Source organism: Lemur catta, chromosome 1 (assembly GCF_020740605.2).
Source record: "Lemur catta isolate mLemCat1 chromosome 1, mLemCat1.pri, whole genome shotgun sequence".
NCBI classification, from domain to species: domain Eukaryota; kingdom Metazoa; phylum Chordata; class Mammalia; order Primates; family Lemuridae; genus Lemur; species Lemur catta.
The window spans coordinates 261,852,098-261,874,099 of NC_059128.1; positions in this window are offsets into that span (position 1 = coordinate 261,852,098).

Here is a 22,002-nt window from a genome sequence, read left to right on the forward strand (position 1 = left end):
CAGCAGCTCCCAAGTGCATTAGACTGGATACCACTTCATTTTGATGACAATGAAAGCAAGATGAGACTTAAAAACTATATGAATTTGGGAAATTTCAACAGAAAGCAGCAAATATGTTTGAAAATTTGGGTATAAATAACTTATTTATTTCCAGTTTCAGTTCCACATAGTGAAAGATTCAGAGTAGGCTATTTGAAGTTGACAAAATTCACACTTCTCTCCAAGAGTTTGAAGGGTTTTACAGTCTGTGGGTTAAGATTGGAGCTTGAGTGAAAATTTCTGTGAAATACAAAGTTTAAGGGTTTAGAGGGAAACTTAAGAGAAGACAATGTAAGTTAACAGCCTATTAGGAAAGATCAAGGATAAGAACTATAAAAAGAACAGATGAGGAAAGCACTCAGAATAACAAAGTTGCGTATTGATATGGAGGCTCCACTAAAAGGGGATTAGAACAAGCTGGTTAAGGTTTCGAAAGGATCCAAAAACCAAGTTGGCAAGTCAGGTGGTGATTAGGAGTATAACTGGTCCTTAAAACTAAAGAGAATAGATTTGAGTCAAAGCCTGAGTCTATAGGTCTGAAGGGTCTGAAGGAAGGTTCTCAGTTTTGGTTAGAGGTATGATCTTGGTGGTCCCAAGGTTTAGGTGGTCTAATTCTCTAAACCTGTGCTAAGATAATTGCATAATGTTGGGGCTCAGAAAATGATTCCTCAAAGTATGGCACTTTAACATGCTGAAGACTTTGAATTAAAGAACACTGGAAGGGCTTTGAAGCTACCTCAGAATCAAGGTCTTTCTGACCTTCCCTGTTTCTCCCCATAAGCACAGGGCCAGCTCTCTCTCAAGTGCCCTTATTTGAGCTCTTCCAAAAGAAACACAATTGCTTTTAGTCTGCTGTCTGATATTTCATTAACCAGGGAAGATTAATCACCAAAGAAGAAATTGAAGATCATCACCACACCCTCCCAGATAAACTTTTCATTTATTCTTCTGTGACACTTTATCGGCATAATAAGGCAACCTTTGTTCACAGTGCAATTCTGCCCCTCACCTTCCCATAAATTGTCACCACCTCCCTCAGAGGCCAGGTGAACTTTGTCCCAGGCTATTGTCTGTTCTTTAGAGCACATTCATCTCCCCTAAAAATAATTTACTCTTTCTCTAAAGTTGCCTACATCCTCTACTTCTCTCCTTCCTATGAAGAAAGTATTTAAGCTTCAACCATCTGACCCTTCTTTGAGTTTTATACTTTGTGTGACTTCCATGTGTTAGCACATTAATAAATTTGTATGCCTTTTCTCCTGTTAATCTACCTATTATCAGTTTGTTTATAAATTCAAATTCTCAAATCTTCAGGGAGTGGAAAGAAAGTTCCTCTTGCCCCTGCAATGACGTGAGACTACCCCAGGAATTTTCTTTAACTATATGAAGCTTATATCTCAGAATGTCCTCACATACACTAGTAAAGATTAGCAGGTGATTTGGGCTCATGTTATGTTCTGGAATAACAGAGGAAGAAAGAAAATTTCAAAAATCATGAACCCAGGAATATGATCTTCAGAGGAGAGATTGCATGTCCCTTCAACTCTTCATGAATAATGAAGACCTATATGGGCAAATTTTCCATTTGGGACCTACATTGGACAGAATAAGGTAGGAATACCTCATTCTATCATAGCTAAAAGACAAAGAAAGTATAATACTTCTTAAGACTTTGCAAAATTTTGTTCATGTTGTTTATCTTTTCAAAGTCTGGCTCTGTGCACTAAAAAGAGATAGCCTAAACAGGGCTCTTTCTGGATTAAGATTATTATGAGCCCAATAGTTTTTCCAATAAGTAAGGAATCAGACTTACAAAATTATGGGAGAGAGATTTTCAGATATAACTAGAGAAAGGTCAATTGATAGACTTGAACTAGTTATTTCTGTTCATAACACTGTACATTTTTTAGTTTACTTATATATCCTTCAATACTCTATATGGCTCTGGAAATCAGTAGAGAGAAATAATGGTGGTATTCTATGCATGTGACATATCATAGACTACATTTTGGAGGACTGCAAAAAGAAGAAAGAAAAAACAGAAATTTCTATTACTAGCAATAGAAGCATACTAAATGCCTTTTTTAATTTTAATTTTTAATTTTTGTTTTTTAGAGATAGGTTCTTGCTATGTTGCCCAGGTTGGAGTATGGTGGCTATTCACAGGTGCAATCATAGCACACTGTAGCCCTGAACTCCTGGGCTCAAGTAATCTTTCTGCCTCAGCCTCCCAAGTGGCTGGAACCACAGGTTGTGCCACCATGCTGGACTTAAATTCCTTCTTTACTGGTGCTTGATGGTGAAGGGGAAGACTATTTGAGAGCCCTTGATTCCTTGGACACAACCACAATAATCCCATGGTATTGTTCTCTAATAAAGATAAATTATGAGGAGGTGAATTCTATAGGGAAAAAATGAATGAAAGTTATCTCAAAATGTAGTAACACTGAAATATTCATAGAAAGCCCTAAATAAAATCTGTGGTATAGCTCTCAAAACAGCCCTGTAATAAACTCCTTTTGAAAATGTCAAGGCTGAGACCTAGAGAGGTAAAGTTAACTGCCCAGTGTCAACTGGCTGGTTAGTGACATACCTAGCACTAAAGTTTACATCAGTAGGTTCCCAATTCAGTGCATTTTCTAGAGCTTCTAAAAATTCATGTACCCTGTAATATTTTGAAATAAAATAAATAAATAAATAATGAAAAACTCTGCATAAAAAATTCATGTTAAGTTACTCTTTGCTCTATTAAAGCATAATTATAAACATCAAATATTTGTAAAATATCTTCTGTATAATAGGCTATTTCCTTTAATTTATTAGTAAATTTGCCACTGTATTAATTTATTTAGTAAATTAGAATTTTTTCTTCCTATCCCACATATATGTCACCAGCAAGTAATCCACTCTCTCTCCCCACCCATCTCATTTCATTCTCACCTAATCTCTAAAGGGTGGAATCACTTGGGAATTTCTCAAGCTCATGAGAACTTCTAATTTACCTTTAAAATATTTCAAATCTAAAAGTTTTTGAGATACAAAATTTATTTTAATAATATATTGAGTGTTCTTAAGAATATTTCTAGACTTTTATCCACTAATTGTACTCCTAGAAATTACTTCCTATGAAAATACTTTTAAAATATAACACACACCCACATATACACACACATAGGCAAAATGTCTTCTAACTTTGTTCTTTTTTTCCCCAAGTTGTTTTGTCTATTCTAGATCTTTTATATTTTCATATAAATTTTAGAATCAGCACACCACTTCCGCAAAATAGCTGGCTGGGATTTTTATTTGGATGGCTTGAGTCTATAGATCAATGTGGAAAGAATTGACATCTTGACAATACTGAGTCTTCTAATCTAGGAACATGGTATTTTTTTGGGTTGACTTAGGTCTTCTTTAATTTTTCTCAGCAGTGTTTTGTAGTTTTTAGTGTATGTGTCTTGAACATCTTTTGTCAAATTTATCCTTAAGCATTTCATATTTTTGATGCTACTGTAAATGGTAAATTATAATTTCAATTTCTGATGGTTCATTGTAGAATACAATTCTTACTACGTAGAAATACAACTGGTTTTTGTATATTGACTTTGCACCCTGTCAGTAAACTCACTTTTCATTCTAATAGCTTACTTGCAGATTCTTTAGGATTTTTACATACGTGGTCATATCATGTATGAATAAAGAGACTTGTCTTTCTTTCCATTCTGTTTGCTTTTCTCTCTTTAGCTCTTTCCTTGTTATAGTGTTAGAACCTCCAGTACAATGTTGAATAGAAACAGTGGGAATGGACATCTGTGATGGTTAATTTTATGTGTCATCTTGACTGGGTCATGGAGTGCCCAGATTAAACATTATTTCTGGATGTCTATGAGGATTTCTGGATGAGATTAGCATATGGATCAATGAACTCAGTAAAACAGATTGCTTTCCCCAATGTAGGTAGGCATTATTTCATCCCCTGAGAGCCTGAATAAAACAAAATGTGGAGGAAGGAGAAATTCATCCCTTTTTTACTGCTTCATCACTTGAACTGGGACATTTCATCTCATCTTCTCCTTCCCTTGGACTGGGATTTAGAACAACAGCTACTCTGGTTCCCAGGCTTTCAAACTTGAACTGATTTATACCCCTGAATTTCCTTGGTCTCCAGCTTGGAGGCAGTAGGTTGTGGAACTTCTCAGCTTTTGTAATCCCATGAGCCAATTCCTCGTAATAAATCTTCACATATAGCCTATTGTTTAGTTTCTCTGAGGAACCCTGACAAATATAACATCCTTGCCTCGTTACCCATCTTAGGAGGGATATACTCAGCCTTTTATTGTTAATATAACACCACCTATAGGATTTGCATATATACTTCTTATTAGGTTGAGGAATTTCCCTTCTAGTCCTATTTTTCTGAGGCAATATGCCAAACTGCAAAAATTGTCATCAGATTGGTATAATTATGAGTAATTAAAATATATCTCGATCATGTTCTTTAATCTTGATGTATAGTATATTTTTAATAAAATTTTCATTAGTATTAATAGCTGAGCCAGTTAGAATTCTTCTTACTTTGGATAGAAAACTCAACCCACACTGGCTGAAGAAAAAAGGGGGTTTATATGATCACATAACTGAATGTCAGGCACAGGAAATTGGGTCATGACGTTAGGACCCAGGTTCTCTCTCCCAGGCTCTCTGTTATTCTCCTTCTCTCTGACATTATTCTTAGACAGCTTCTCTCATGGTAGTAAAAATGGCTGCAGAAGCTCCAGATCTTACATATTCTCAGCCTTAAGGCCACCAGTAAAGAGTGTCTGCCTTAATCTGAGAAGTCTTGGCAAAAGTCTTGATGCATCTCCTTAGTCTGAGTTGGGTTACTTGCTCATCCCTAAGTAAATTGGCCTGGCTGGAGGTTGTGATGTGTTGATGGACTCAGGCCTATGTCCAGTACACCACTGGGGAATTAGGGTGAAGCCAGAGTCAGTAAAACCACATGGTCTGTGCTATGGTCTGAATGTATTCCCCAAAGTTCATGTGTTGGAAACTTGATCCCCAATTTGGCAATGTGGGGAAGTGGGGTCTAATGGGAGGTGTTTGGCACCACCCTCATGAATGGATTGGTGCTGTTATTAAGGGAGTGGGTTAGCTATTGAAGGACCAGGTTTGTTATCATGGGAGTAGTTACTCATAAAAGGAAAGGTTTGGCTCCTTCCTGCTTTGTTATCTTTTCACTCTTCTGTCTTGTGAGGAACAGCATTGCTCCATTCTGGAAGATGCAGCATTTAAGGCTTCATCTTGGAAGTGGAGACCAGCCACTCACCCCATCCCAAACCTGCTGGTGCCCTGATCTTGGACTTCCCAGCCTCCAGAACTGTAAGAAATAAGTTTGTGCTCATTATAAATTACCCAGTCTGTGATATTCTGTTATAGCAACATAAAACAGACTAAGACAGTCTGAGAGTGGAAGGCATACTGCCCTGAAAGGAAATAGAGATGTGGTTACCAAACTTGGACTGGATTATGAGTAGTCAGAATCAATAACAGTCCACTGTACTAATATTTATTCAGAATACAATGTGTACAAGGCACCTCACATTTCCTCATTTATTCCTCCTCAAAACAACTCTATAACATAGAGACTATGATTATTCCAAATTTACAAATGTGGAAACAGGTTCAAAGGTGTCACACAGCCCCTAAGTCATTCAGTCAGGTTTGACTTCAAAGGCCAAGCAACTAAACCTACTCAACTGCCTCTCAGTTAACTCACTGCCAACATAATATATAACCTGCCTATGGTCATGAAATAAAATAACACAACATTCAAATCTAGCAAGAAAATTATATTTTATAAAATATATTTCTATATTATGATTGTAGGAAATATCTTTTAATAATTTTTCTTTTTAATAGACTTTATTTTCTTTATAAAAAAATAGTCTTTAGGCTGGGCTTGATGACTCATTCTTGTAATCCTAGCACTCTGGGAGGCCAAGGAGAGAGGATTGCTTGAGGCCAGGAGTTTGAGACCAGCCTGAGCAAGAGCAAGACCCCATCTCTACAAAAAAAAAAAATTATCTGGGCATGCATGTTGCATGCCTGTAGTCCCATCTACTTGGGAGGCTGAGGCAGAAGGATCATTTGAGCCCAGGAGTTTGAGGTTGCAATGAGCTATTATGACGCCACTGCACTCTAGCCCAGGTGACAGAGCAAGACCCTGTCTCATAAAAAGAAAAAGTCTTTATTTTTTAGAGCACTTTTAGGCTCACAGTAAAGTTGAGCAGAAAATGCAGAGCTCTATATACCACACACTTATAACTTCCCTATCAGTATCCCACACCAGAGTGGTACATTTATTATAATTAATGAACCTACACTGAGACATCATGATCACCCAAAGTCCATAGTTTATATTAGGGTTGACAATGGTGTTGTACATTCTATGGGTTTTGACAAATGTATAATGACATGTATACACAGTCATGGTATCATAGAACTACAGATGCTCCTCGACTTATAATGAGGTTATGTCCTGATAAACCCATCGTAAGTTGACAATGCATTTAATACACCTAATCTACTGAAAATCATAGCTTAATCTGGCTTATCTTAAATGCTCAGAACACTTACATTAACCTGTAGGTGGACAAAATCATCTAACACAAAGCCTAATTTATAATAAAGTATTGAGTATCTCACAATTTATTGAATACTATACTAAAAGTGACAACAGAATTGTTGATGGGTACTAAAATATGGTTTCTACTGAATGTATATTGATACCATCATAAAGTCAAAAAATCTTAAATTGAACCATCCTAAGTCAGGGACAGTCTGTTGTTTGGCTGCCCTAAAAATCCTTTGTGCTCTACCTATTCATCCTTCCTTACTCCCTAGTCCATAGCAACCACTGATCTTTTTCCATAGTTACAGTTGTTTTTTTAAAATCATGAATTCAGAAGAAAACAAAAAATGAGGCAGGTGCAAATACCATCCCCAAAGTTGAAAAATAAACATACATAGGTCTGGTCTCCTACACAAGCTATGAAAAGGTATCTTAAATTGTTGAACAAAACCATAGACAGAGGTGCCATTCTTGGGCTGATGACAAAACTGAAGGGAAAAGTAGTTATTGTGCAAAAGTTACATTTATCAAATGTTTATTGACTGACTTCCTTTACCAATGCTCCCTAAAGGCTGTGTTAGCTCTATCATTTTATCCATACATTGTATGGAATAACATCTTTATGTGCCTGAGGCCACTTGTAGATGGTAAGATCCTTAAGGGCAGAGTCCTGTCTTTATCATGGTTCCGAGGATTAGCAGATTCTCATGAATGAAAGCTCCACTCTAAGATCCAGGAAGAATACATAGATCAGTGAGAAATGTCTTGGCCCTTATGTATATTACTGTTGTCTAAGAAGGGAAATGTTGATATACAGTTATGTCTAATCTAAGAAAGCAAGGGTAAGTGCTAAAGAAAGGGTATCAGTATTGAGTTTTGCTGCAGTGACTTAAACAAGAAAGGAGGTTATTATTCTCACAATACAAGAAGCATCCAGGGTGGAAATCTGTGGGTGCAGCTTATCCTCCAGTAAGTCTTCAAGGACAGTGGCTCCTTCTAGCTTTCGATTCTTAATGTGGGACCAAGACTGGCTATGTAATTTGTGCGGCCCAGCACAAAATGCAAATGGGGGGGGGGGGCTTTTGTTAAGGATTTCAAGATGGCAACAGCAAAGCATTAAAGCCACAGGGCAGGGACGAGGTGACTTCAGAGGTTGCATACCCATGAACCCAGACCTTTGTCTTTATTGTTGCAAAATAACTCCAGACATTGAATCCCGTATCTGGGCAGTAAGATGGGAAAAGTGAAAGAAAAAGATATATACTGAGTCTGACTCCTTTTTGTTAGGAATAAAGTAGCTTTCCTGAAGTCCCAAGCAGTAAATGTCTGCTTACATTGCATTAGTCAGAAATGAATCACGTATCAACTTCTAGCTGCAAGATATCTGGGGAAACAAGTTTTTGTAACTGGGTATTTTGCTGCTCCAAAGAAAATTGAGGTTTAGAAGGAAGAGAAGAGAGGCTATTGGGTAGGCAACTAGCAGACATGATGTTAATACTAACCCTGTTTCATTTATCCAGTGCTGTACAACAAAACACCCCAAAGTCTAGTGACTGTAAAATAATGATAACATTTAATTTTCCCACGTCTGTATTTTGGCAAAGATTAGCAGGGACAGGTTCTCTCGGCTCTAGTTTGCATCAGCTGGAGTGGCTCAAGGCCAAAGTCTCACCTGTCTGGGAGATGATTTTGGCTGTTAGCTGGTATATCTGCCGGGGCAGTGGCAGGAAAGCCTTCGTGTGGCTCTTCCATGGAGGTGCTCATCTTCCTCACAGCCTGGTAGCTGGGTGTCCTTTGATAACTGTGAAGTCACATGGTATCACTATAGCTATACCCATTGGCTTGCCTCAATTCAAGGAGAGGGGACATGGACCCCATGTCTTGACAGTGGAGTGCCAACGTCATATCATAAGAAAACCATATGGGATGGGCGACAGTGGTCCTGGCACCTTTGGAAGAAGATGTAATGTGCCCGTAAGTGCTTACTCACCTACGTACTAATGTCTGAACATGGTTATTTCATTTCTACAAACATCAGCCAGAGCATCCTTTCTACTTTTTTTCTTCCTTTTTTTTTTTCTCCATAAGAAAAAAAGAAAAATTGGGCTGAGAATTGTGGTTCGTGCCTGTAATCCTAGCACTATGGGAGGCCGAGGTGAGAGGATTGCTTAAGGTCAGGAGTTTGAGACCAGCCTGGGCAAAAATATCAAGACTCTGTCTCTGCAAAAAATAGAAAAATTAGCCAGGCATGGTGGCACAAGTCTGTAGTCCTAGTGACTCGGGAGGCTGAGGCAGGCAGATCACTTGAGCCCAGGGGTTTGAGGCCGCAGTGAGCTTTGATGACGCCACTGCACTCCAGCTCGGACAACAGAGTGAGACCCTGTCTCTAAATAAATGAAATTTCAAAAAAGAAAAAGAAAAATTGGACTAGGTTGTTCACTCACTTAAAATTATTTATTGCTTACTTAAAATTATCCCATTATAACTCAAATACAGTCAAATCTTTTTACGATAGTTTATGAGGTCTGGTTTCTCTCTTTAGTTTCATCTTACTTTATTCTACCCTTCACTTGCTGTGCTTCTGCTACAGGACCTGTCAGTTCTGCAAACACATCTGCTGCTTCTATTCTTCTAGTCCTTTGCACATGCCCTTCGCTTCTCCTGGGACAGGCTTCCTCCAGCACGTTGAATGGACCAGTGTCTGCTCACTCTTCTCTTCTCAGAGAGTCTTTGCATAGATAATCAGCCAAAATATTATATATCAGCAGTTGTATTTACTCATTTATTGTTTATTTCTCCCTCTGAAATGAAGCTTCACAGCTACAGAAACCTCACCAGTTTGGTCACTACTGTACATCTGCTAGTACTGTGCTTGGCATTTCATCATAATCTGATGAGCTAGATAATATTATTAGTCCCATTTTAACTGGTAAGAACTGAAGCTTGAGACTCATATATGGCACAGCCAGGCCTGGAACCCAGGCAGTTGGACTGTAGAAGCAACAGTTATTAATCCTGCTCTGAATGATTTGGCAAAAGAGAGAAAAGTTTCATTAATTAGCCCTGTCATAGCTGATTGGGAAAGGGCTTCGTAGAGGTGGGGCCATTTGAGCAGGGCCTTGAGTGATGGGTACAATTTTGTCAGATGGCAATGAGAAGAAGGATATTATAGGTGGTAGGAATAGTGTGAACAGAAACAGATTTGGGAAAGCACTTGTATATTCTGAGAATAGTGAGTAATTGTCAAATAGGATGTAGAAGAGTTAAAACTAGAAAGGTAGGTTGCATTATCCTGTAGGTAATTAGAATACATCAACATTTTTTTGTTTTGTTAAGAGGAGACTCTCTGTGCTTTAGGAAGCTGCAGTTGCACAGGCTAAGTGTAAGGAGTCAGCTGTTGGTCTTGAACAAATCATATGAATACTTAGAGTCCCATTTTACTTATTTATAAAATAGGGATATAAATAACACTGAACTAGGCCGGGCATGGTGGCTCACGCCTGGAATCCTAGCACTCTGGGAGGCCGAGGCGGGTGGATCGTTTGAGCTCAGGAGTTCAAGACCAGCCTGAGCAAGGGCGAGACCCCGTCTCTACTAAAAATAGAAAGAAATTATCTGGTCAACTAAAAATATATATAGAAAAAATTAGCCAGGCATGGTGGCTCATGCCTGTAGTCCCAGCTATTCGGGAGGCTGAGGCAGGAGGATCGCTTGAGCCCAGGAGTTTGAGGTTGCTGTGAGCTAGGCTGACGCCACGGCACTCACTCTAGCCCAGGCAACAAAGCGAGACTCTGTCTCAAAAAATAAATAAATAAATAAATAACACTGAACTCATAGATTTTTGTGAGGATGAAATAAGATGACTTACATGAAAGTACTTTGTAAACTTTACAGCACTACACAGATGTTAGCACTTTTATCATAGGTGTTCTGGGTTGGTTCTGGGGTAGGGAAACTGCAGAAGTAAGCTCGCAACCAGAGCAGCTGGGCAGTGGTGGGGATCTAGGTAAAAAGTGACCAAAGTCCAAAAGAGGATAGATAATGAGATAATGTTGCCTAACAAAAGCAAGTTTAAATGGGTTTATATTTGTAAAACTCTTGGAAGAGTCCCTGGCTCATAACTCATAATAAGTGATGATATATACATATATAAAATTATTATATCAATTCATATATTTATGTCTATATCTATCAATCTGGTTACCTATTTATCTATGTTTGTTAACTAGTAGGAATGCAAAAGACATTTAAAGATGAAACTAATCAAGATGATATGCTTCATTATGTGAAGGTCAGTTGCAGAAAAGAATCAAAGTTAACCAAAAATTACAACCCAGGTGCCTGGGAGAGTGCTTATTAATTGAGATAGGGAATAAAGAACAGTATTTAGAAGAGATTAAGATTAACTTTGAATATGAGGGACATTTTGCAATAAAAACCCACTGAAGATGTTCAAAAGCTTGCTGAAAATGGGGACATAGTATATATGCATGATGTAAGGAGCTCATGGTCAGAAGAATAGATTTTGGGACTTTTGCTTAGAATGGTTAAAGTTTTGTATTAGACCATCAGGAATAGAGAGGAAAAGGGGTTGGAGAAAATGGCCAAGGGTAGACCCTTAGAACAAGGTTTCTCAAGATTTATGTGTATGTGAATCACCTGAGCATGTTACTAAAATGTGGTTTCTGATTCGGTAGGTCTGAAGTGGAGTCTGAGATGCTGTATTTCTGACAAGATCCTAGGTCACAGCAGTGTTGCTCACCCATAGCAAGGGCCTCCAACCTGGGGTAATGAGGTATGGCTAAAAATTTCAGAGCACAGGGGTGGAAGTGGGGAGAGAGAGAGAGAGAGAAAGAGAGAGTTAGGGAAGGGGGTGGTGGAGAGAGTGAAAATTGAGAATGCAATATAATGAAGAAGCAGAGATAAAAGTTTCAAAGAAAGAAAGAAAGAAAGGAAGAGCGAGCTCCTTAGTGCAAGGACAATGAGTGAGGCTGCTGATTTTGGCAATTAAGCCAAAATGTGTAAATAAGAGAGTAGTTCAAGTAGATGGATGATAGAGCTCAGATTACAGATAGCAGGTAGAAAACTGAACAGTGATTGTACACCATCCAAAGGAAAATTTCAGCAAAGAAAGAAAGATGTGTGGTGGTTGGTGGTGTAATAGGGTGGTAATTTTAAGGGAAGGATTGCTTTTAGGATCATAAAGACTCCCAAGTTTGTAGGCAGAGAGAGAAGTGGCAGTAGAGCAGAAATGACTGGGGAAAGAAAAGAGGAAGACAGACAGAAGATGCACTGAAGTACAAACGGAGAGGTTAAATCCAATCACAGGCATAAATTAGACTTTGAAAGAGGATAGGTGAAAACACAGATGATTTCAAGCAGAGGAGAGGCAAGGAAATAGGTGGCATTAGTTTCCAATGATTTAATCTGTTGAGGGTGGAGTACAGAGCTAAGGCAGGTGATTCAAGGAGCATAGAAAAGATTTGTAGCAGTCTTTCTGGGTGACATGACAAAGAACAAAGAAGGGTGAGATAAGCATGGCCCCACAGAATGAGGACATGCTGAGATTAAAGAGCATGAATGCATAGTGGCACCATTAAGTGACTTTCAAGCAGTGCATAGCAGCTGACAAAAGGAACAGAAATTAATGTCTGGGTTTATGCAAGTGTCGGGTGATTGACACGTGGATACATGTGAAGGGTCATGGTTAGTTGAAGTTTTGGATTAGAACATCAAGAATAGAGGGAATAGGGATTAGAATAAACGGCCAAGGGCAGACCTTTCTCAAGCTTTGCTCTTCACACTTTGCTATCTTTGATTGTTGCCTTAAGGTTGGGTAAAGAGCCAAATGCAACCAGGAGAGAGCAGAATCGCTGGGTCAGAGCAACATGATGCAGAGGGATGAACATCAGACTGAGAGCCAGGAGACCCGAGTTCCAATCCTACCTCCATCTAGACGCTTGATCTTGGATGATCTCCCTTGGTTCCTTTATCTTTATAACAAAAGCATTGAAGTAAATCAATTTACAGCCTTGGCTATACGTAGAATTGCCTGGAAAACTTCAACAAATATTGTTCCTGGTCCCTATTTAGAATAATTAAATCATATTGGGATATGTGAGCTGGATATTTGTTTTTTTAAAGCATGCCAGGTTATTTCTATTAATATTAAGCAGCCAGGGTTGAGAACCACTAGGGTACCTGGCCACTAAATTTTCTTTTCATATCTAGTCTTTTTAGGATTCTCAAAGAAAGATAATGGTAAAAGACCAGAGGCAAAAGCAAGTTCAGTAATAGTGAGTATATGAGTCTGTTTAAGCTTCTATAACAAAATACCATAAACTGGGCAGCTTATAAACAACAGAAATTTATTTCTTACAGTTCTGAAGCCTGAGTAATTCAGGAGCAAGGTGCTGGCAGATTTGATGTCTAGTGAGGGCACACTTCCTGGTTCATGGATGAGGTGATTTTGCTGTGTCCTCACATAGTAGAAGAGGCGAGGGAGCTCTCTGGGGTCCCTTTTATAAGAACACAAATCCCATTCATGAGGGCTCTGCCCTTATGGCCTAATCACCTCCAAAGGTACCACCTCCAAATACCATTACCTTGGGGATTAGGTTTCAACGTAGGAATTTGGGGGGGACATAAACATTCAATCCAGTGCAGTAAGTGATAAGGAATGTTGAAAAAATAGGTAAGAAAGTGAAATTTCAGGTCAATCATGAGGTTGGGGGAAAGGCCCACCATGTAAGCAGCAAACACTACATAGCATTGAATTTTGTGGTAGTAAAAAAGTAATTTTTTATTCTTTTTCTATTAGGGACATCATATAAAGAGTCTGTAGAATAAATGCCATAGTTAAGACAGTTGACAACATATGGGTTCTAACCAGTGTCAATCTCAACTCTTACAGACTGGGCCACAGATGAACACAGTTGTTCACTTGGGGCCTGAGCACAAGCTGACCTGCTGAAACTACAGAACCTTATTAGCTGTTAACTCCTTCCACACCTTTCATGGCTGTCACCCTCAGTTCTAGACTGCAGGCCCCTCAGACATCTTTCTTCTTTTTAATTTTTTTCTCTACCCTGCTCTGTGCTTTCTTTCTCCAAGTCATCTTTTATTCCTTCCCGATGCTGACCTCTCTCCCAACCCTTTCTGCTGCTCCCCAGAAATCTCATTGCATTCTCTACGGCGTCCTCCATCTCTTTGCAGAAATCACTATGTTCTTGTCCTAATGGAAACTTGGCTTTTCGTTGAGATCATCACTCCTCAGGCAGTTTTCTCTGACGAAGCTGGTTATTCTTCCTTCATCTGTATCTCTGGGCTAGGAGGTGATAGTCACTTAGACCTTCATTGTCACTTCCATACCTTAGCTCTCCAATCATATCCCCAAAGCCCTCTTTTTTTGAGTTGTATGACACCCAAGTCTGGCATGCACTACCCTGCCTCAACTAATCTGATCACTGCCACAATCACTAAGGACTGTGACAAGTGGTTCCTCATCAGAAAGATTATGAAATGAAAACTTCTTCTCCCCGTGCCTTTCAGTCCCCCAGTGCCTCACTCTGGAAGCAACTATTGTCACCAGGTTTTGGATATCTTTCCAGAGATATTTTATGCAAATGTAATCATATGCATATATAAGTGTGTGTGTGTGTGTGTGTGTGTGTGTGTATAAACTTTTGTTCATTTCTTACAGATACACAAATGGTAGGATGTTATATACATCTTTCTTTCTTTCTTTTTTTTTTCTAGAGACAAGGTCTTGCTCTGTCACCCAGGCTGAAGAGTAGTGACATGATCACAGCTCACTGCAGCCTCGAACTCCTGAGCTCAAGCTCTCTTCCCATCCTGGTCTTCCAATGTGCTAGGATTACAGGCATGAGCCACTGCACCTGGCCCTTTTTTTGTTTAATAAAATATTTAAAGAATTTTTCTTCACAATACATACAAATTTTCCTTTTTAAAAAAATTACCACATAATATTTTATGTGAATGTTTAATAATTTATTTAACCTATCCCCTACTGATGAACAATTAGATTCATTCTAGTCTTTCTAGTCTTCTGCTATTGTAAACAAGGCCATTATAAATAACATTTCACCTATATCATCTTTTATATCTTTAAGTTATTTGTGGCATCAGTTCCTAGTAGTAAGATTGCTGGGTCAAAAGTTATTTGCTTTTTAAAAGTTTTGGTAGATACTGAAAAAATTGTTCTCCCTAGGCTGTGTACAAATTATATACACATTACCTATGTTTAAAAGAGCCAATTTCCCATTATGTTTGCCAGTGTGGGGTTTTATACATTTTTTTTTTTTACTTTTGCCAATCTGATAATTGAAAAACATTTCATTGAACTTTTAATTTTTAATTCTCCTATTGAAATATGAGCAGCAATATTTTTTTCCTAGTTTGTTAAATTGTCATTTTGGTGTTTGTAATGCAGAACAATTTTATTTGCATGTTATTTAGTTTATCAATATCTTCATTTTGCTGTGCATATTTTATATCATACTTTATTCTTTTCATATTTTGAGATATTTTTAAAATTTCCTTTGTTTCTTCTTGTACTTCCATTTTTCTGTCTTTATTTTAATACATAAATCTTTGATCCATTTGAAATCCTAGCCTTTCTAACTCCTGCCACCCTCAGGGATCACTTCAGTGTTGATGTCACCTGCACAAACGCTACCCACCATGTTCCTCCATCTCTGCTCAGACAACTACCTCCCTTCCCAACTCTTGTAACACCCTGGAGGCTTCTCATCCCCTGTGTGACCCTTCTCCATTTCTGAGCACGTAAAACTCTCACATTCTTTCATTCTCACTCTCTCATCACAACCTCTTAATCTTCTTGGTCTCTCGCCCTATTAGTTCTAATACAAATTTATGATAGTTTCATTAAAACCTCTGACCCTTCACACCTCCCTTTTCTCTCATTGTCTGTCCTTCCTAGGCAGGGCTACGTGATTACTTGGGCATTTTTGCCTTTGTGGCCCCCTTCTTCCACAAAAAATATTAAAAGTTATATTTATGATTGTGCTTATCCATAAAGATAAATATGTTAATATACACTAAAGCATTTTCTTTGGTTTAAAAGTTTGTTTTTTTCTTCTCTAAAAAAATTAAAATATTTTTGTGGGCCCCAGAAGCCCAGCAGACCCCAGGTTCTGTTCCTACAGTGCTGAAGTATTAGTCAGCCCTGATCCTGGACATTGATTTACTACTTTAATCACTTTGGTGACACCACCCTCTGCTCTCTTGGCCTCTGCTTTTCCTGTGAATCTGCACTGCCAACCTCCAACCCCAGATAAATCTGTCGAGCTCTACTAGAGAAAAATGATAAAGGATTTGGGCTATATACGTGAATTGGGCCGTCAACGCTGTTTAATAATTTTTCTACACGTTCCTAATTGATTATCTGTTTCATTCCTCATATTAACTCTTCCAAATCATTAAGCATTCTCCTCAACTAAAAGAAAATAAAGTATGACCTCTCTTAACTCTCTGTCCTTTCATGTTCTGATTAGCCTTCGCTGGGTAACAAAACACCCCAGATGTAGAGGCTTAAAACAAAAATTATTTCGCTCTCAAGATTCTGTGAGTTGACTGGGCATAGCTGGGCTGTTCTCACTTGGGTTCTCTCATGTGATCCCTATCACCATATTGAGGCTATTATTCTTTTGGGTCACTAAAGACTTCTTAATTGTCTAATCCAACCAGTACTTTAAAACCTTTATCTTAACGTTTCCATAATATTTAAAGATATTGATCACTCCCTTGTTCTTGAGACTATTTATGGGCTTTTACAAGTCCTGGTTTTCTTTTCTTTTCTTTTTTGTTTTTTTGAGACAAGGTCTTGCTCTGTTGCCCAGGCTGGGGTGCAGTGGCATGATAATAGCTCACTGCATAGCTCTAACTCCTGGGCTCAAGCAATCCTCCCGATTAGCCTCCCTAGTATCTGGGACTATAGGTACCTGCCACCATGCTTGGCTAATTTTTTAATTTTTGGTAGAGATGAGATCTCACTGTGTTGCCCAGGCTGGTCTTGAACTCCTGGGCTTAAGTGATCCCTCTGCCTTAACCTCCAAAAGTGCTAGGATTATAGCCGTGAACCACTGCACCTGACCTGAATCCTGGTTTTCTATATTAATTCTTGGCACAATATAGATGGAAGAAATCTCAGAGAATGAAAGAGAATAGGAGAGTGTGTTAGTTTCCTAGGGCTACTGGAACAAATTACCACGAATTTAGTTTAAAACAACAGAAATTTATTCTCTCATAGTTTTGGAGCCCAGAAGTACAAAGTCAGTATCACTGGGCTGAAATCAAGGTATTGGCAGGGTTATGTTCCCTCCAGAGATTCTCAATAAGAATATATTCCTTGCCACTTCCAGCTGCTGGTAGCTGCCAGCGTTCCTTGGCTCGTGGCCACACCACTCTAATCCTCAAGGCCAGCATCTTCAAATCTGTCTGTTTTGTCTTCATATTGCCGTCTCTATGCATGTGTCACATCTCCCTCTGCCTCTTTCTTACAAGGACATACTCGACAACATTTAGGGTCCATCCAGATAATCCAGGACAATCTCCTCAGTTTAAGTTTCTTAATTATTATTATTTTTTGTGACAGGGTCTCCTTCTGTTGCCCAGGCTAGAGTGCAATGGCATCATCATAGCTCACTGCAGCCTCAAACTCCTGAGCTCAAGCGATCTTCCTGCCTCAGCCTCCCAAGTAACTGGGATTACAGGTGAGTGCTACCACACTCAGCTAAGTTTTCTATTTTTTGTTGGAGACAGAATCTTGCTATGGTGCTCAGGCTGTCAAGTTTTTAAATTCAATCACATCTGCAAGCATGCTTTTTTCAAATAAAGTGACATTTATAGGCTTGAGGGATTAGGACATGGGCATCTTTAGGAGGACCATTTTTCAGCCTCATATTGGAGAAGAAAATTGACCTAGGAATTCAAAACATTATTGAAAGTCATGGATAATTGGCTGAGATGGGCCTAGCTAATGTAAGCAAATAGCATGCATTTCAAAAGAGCAGTACACATCATTGTGAGTGTTTTTAAGAAAAGATTGGAAACTGTAGTCTGAAAGAAGAAAATGGCAATGTTTTGCAGGTTTAGGACTAGCAGAAGGAAGGAGCTGCCATTGGAAGGGAAGCCATTGGAAGGGCTGCAAGGGAAGCAATAGGGAGAAAACTAAATTTCAGTTAAGACAAGAAAGTAGAGCCAGAGGCAGTGGCACGTGCCTGTAGTCTCAGCTACTCAGGGGGCTGAGGCAGCAGGATCACTGGAGCCCAGAAGTTTGACGATGAAGTGAGATGATTGAACCTGTGTGTAGCCAGCCACTGCACTCCTGGGCAACAAAGTGAGACCTTGCCTCTTAAAAAAAAAAAGGTAGATGTATTAATATAAAGGAATATCTACCTTGATCTTGATATAACAGTCATAACACAGGGAAATCTTGTTAGTATAGGGAGAAAGGGAGAGACCACTATAAATCCATCTGAAATGCAACTTATTTCAAACTAATAGTGGTAACGAAAGGTATCATGGTTTCTAAGTTCCTGTCCTAGAACAGATACTCAGCAGCGGTCCCCAGGGACCAGTTTCATGGAAGACAATTTTTCCATGGACCGAGGGGAGGGGAGGTGAGGGTGCGGGTGGGGGTGTGGTGGCGAGCCATGGGGAACAGCTGTAAATATTAATGCATGTGAAGCTTTGCTTGCTCGCCCACTGCTCACCTCTTACTGTGTGGCCGGTTCCTAACAGGCCACGGACCAGTACCAGTCTGCGGCCTGGGAGTTGGGGACTGCAGAGTTTCTGTATAGCTAATGCATAATTAATTAATTATGGTTGATATGGAAAGGCTACTAAAATTCTAAACAGTAGTGCTTGACTATTGACTTATTCAAGACCTTTAATTAAATGGAATTAATTGAATTAATGATCTAATGAACATAGTGATCTTTAAAAGGACTTGTAGTCTGACCTCCCACAGCCGAAAACAGTTGCCCCAGGAGACTAGTTTGAGACCTGCCCTATCACAGGGTAAGCACACTCGCTTGCATAACCAAGTAGTCATTCATATATACAGCTCCTTACATCTAACTTATGTACTGTTTTCTTTTTATTTCCTACGTAACATGGTAAGAATTTAAAAAGCAGTCAATTGTTAGTAACAATAAAATCATATTTTGAATTATCATGGATTTGCTTTAAAACACAGAGAAAGTTGTTAATGTTGAACATGGTAGACTAAAATTCAAAAAGAATAAAGTAAAAAATGCACCATAATTTCTCTTGAAGCAGAGGCTATCGATTTCTTGCCCATTATCTCATCAAACAGAAAGTGAAGGGAGAAAAACCGCAAGTTCAAAGGGACTAGCTACTCAGGTAACAGGCAGGAGCTTCAAGTGAAAATTTCTGCCTCATTAAAAACGTTTGAAGGAAGCAGCTTTTCTTCGTGTAGGAATCATTATTCTTAGTTTGAGTTCATCCTCTGGAGTTTTCACCTCTTCAGAAGGGTGCATTCTGTGCAATTTCTAAGAAGTGCTGCTTTAATGGGAGGGATTTATGTTAAGTTGGTTCAGGGGAGGTAGACAATTGTGGAGCCTTTTTAATGGACTACAAAAGGCTGTCGAGTAATTAAATAGATTTCTTTTCCCTTAGACTGTTCCGTGGTTCTAAAGACACTCTGCTGAACATGTAAAATCAATTTCCATTACTGGCCTTGACCTTTGCAGTTTTATAAACATGTTTTTTTCCTGGGTTTGGAATGTGGTTCAAAGGCAAGAGTAGAAGACCAGAGGATGAGACAGGCTTTCTTAATTGAAGTTATTTTACAGTGAAAATCTCCTTTTCTCACAGGCATTCATTCATTCACCTGTGTATGTTACAAATATAATTACATACATACCTGCTTCTCTATGTTGATATTATCTATGTATATGTGTATTTATATTGGAGTATATAAATATGTGTATGTATTTATTTTTTAATTGACAAATCATAATTGTATACATTCAAAGAGTACCATGTGATGTTTTGATATTTGTATACAATGTGAAATGATTAAATCTAGCTAATTAACATATCCATCACCTCACTTGCATAATTTCTCTGTGGTCAGACATTTGAAATTTACTAAGTTATTTTGAAATATATAACACATTATTATTGACTATAGTTGCCCAGAATAGATCTTAAAACTTATTTCTCCTAACTAACTTTGTACACTTTGACCAACAACTCTTCCTCCCTTCTCTCCCTGCCACCCCCAAATATGTGTATTTACAAATCTTTTTTTCTCCTCTACAGATTGTGCTTTGTTTTTACCGCTGGAAGGTATTTTTCCCCTTCCCATTCCAAGAAAGTAGCCAAGCTATTGTGTTCCTTTGCCCCAGGGGCTTTGGATTGTTGAATGGAAAGCAGATGTTGCTTCATTTCATTTTTTTGTTTTGTTTTGTTTTGTTATTGTTTTGTTTTATTTTATTTTGGACAATTAGACCCCAGTGTGGTGATTATGCCATGTTACCCAGAGTGGAAGAGAAGAAAGACAAGGTCTTTAGAGGAATGCTGGGAGGTGGAGACAGAATTGACTAAGGATTGTAATTCCGGAGACACAGAGAAGGAAGAGGGATTGGCAGTTTCCAAGTCCTGCTGGTTAAGTCCCAGTTGGATGGATTGCTATGGGACACTAAGGAAGAAGGAGTATAGCAGCCCAGGTCTAGGTTTTCAAAGCACAAGACATATTTCTAGTTTGCAAGGATATTGTGCTATAATTAGAGATGCAAATTAAGTATATAGAGCTATCTAGAACTCAGGAACTGCAGTGACAGAGACCCTTGTCCAAGCTTATTGGTGAGTACAGCTTACCTCAGGGACCAGATCATGTGGCCTGGGCATTAAGCATACCTGTGAGGACCACTGCCATACCCCTTCCTTTCAATATTCTGGACTGCACAAGACACCCCAGTCCTGACCTTTGTATCATCTGGAAATGAGAGCAGAGGAGGGAAGTCCAGAAATGATTGAAATGGAATTTCCTGCCAGCAGAATGCTGCTCTAAATAGCTCAATTAGATTTAAACAAAATAAAGAAATGTGATACTGCTTACACCCAGAGCTAAGGTGAAATATTCACTGGTTTCTCTTTCCCCCACTATTTCTTCATCTGTAGAATGGTGATTATTGAAGTCACTTTACAGAATTGTTTTTAGAATTAAACGAGATGACCTGTGTAAGGTGACTATATCACCACAATAGTATATGTTTAATAAATTGTCACCAGGAAATATTTACAGTAGATGTGTTCTGTTCCAAGAATGGAATCAGAAGCTAGGTTTTCAAAGCACAAGACATACTTCCAGTTTCCAAGACTTTTGTGTTACAGAGATGCAAATTAAGTACATAGAGCTATCTAGAAGCACTAGGTTCATATCTCTAAGCAAGAAACACAGGCAGGTGAATCAGGGGCCATAGGAAAATTGAAAGGAAGAATTTATTTGGAAGCAGGGGTCATGGTGTAGGAAAGAAGGCCCAGAGGAAGCTTAGAAGAGAAGTTGACAACACCAGGGTGAAAGGAATTTGTGCATGACACTATCAGAAAATTTTTCCTAAGACACAAATAGTCATTTGGACAGCAGGTTTGGATTTTTTTTTCCCTGTGCCTTTTTTCCTTTCAATTTTTTAAAAATCAAAGTTATAGGTGCACAAAGTTTGAAGAATAAAATAATTCAGTAGGATGGTACAAAACAACCCTGAATCTCTCTCATCCATTTCTCTCTACCAAGAAGCAACCACTTTTAACTCTCTTCTCTGTTTTGTTTTTTTCTTAGGCATATGACCTTCATGTTTCCAAACAGTGTGCTAATAATTCCATTCTCTTTGTTTCAGCCATTATCTATTAATATTTACTTTCTATTTTGGAAAATGATGACTTTTCTTTATTTCTCATACCTACACCCTGCCCTCTTCCCATTACGTAAATTCTTTCTTGCGTCTTATTTTTCTAGTAGTCATATCATCATTTGAGTTAGAACAAAATTATTGCATTATTTTGATGATGCAAATGCTATTCACAGCTATGCTTTGTAGAATACAATGATTTACACAAATATGATTAGTCAGTCCTCCCATTCATAGCTGTGTTTTCACTGAATTAAATAATTGTACTTAACATTTTTTAAAAATTAGTTTTATATGTATTCCTAATTCCTACTTTCTGTCAGTGGCCTAAATCTCTTCTTGGTGTATTCAGACTCATGAGGCATTCTAGTGTTGCCTATCCCTGAAGCAACCCTTCCTGAAGATAACTTGCTT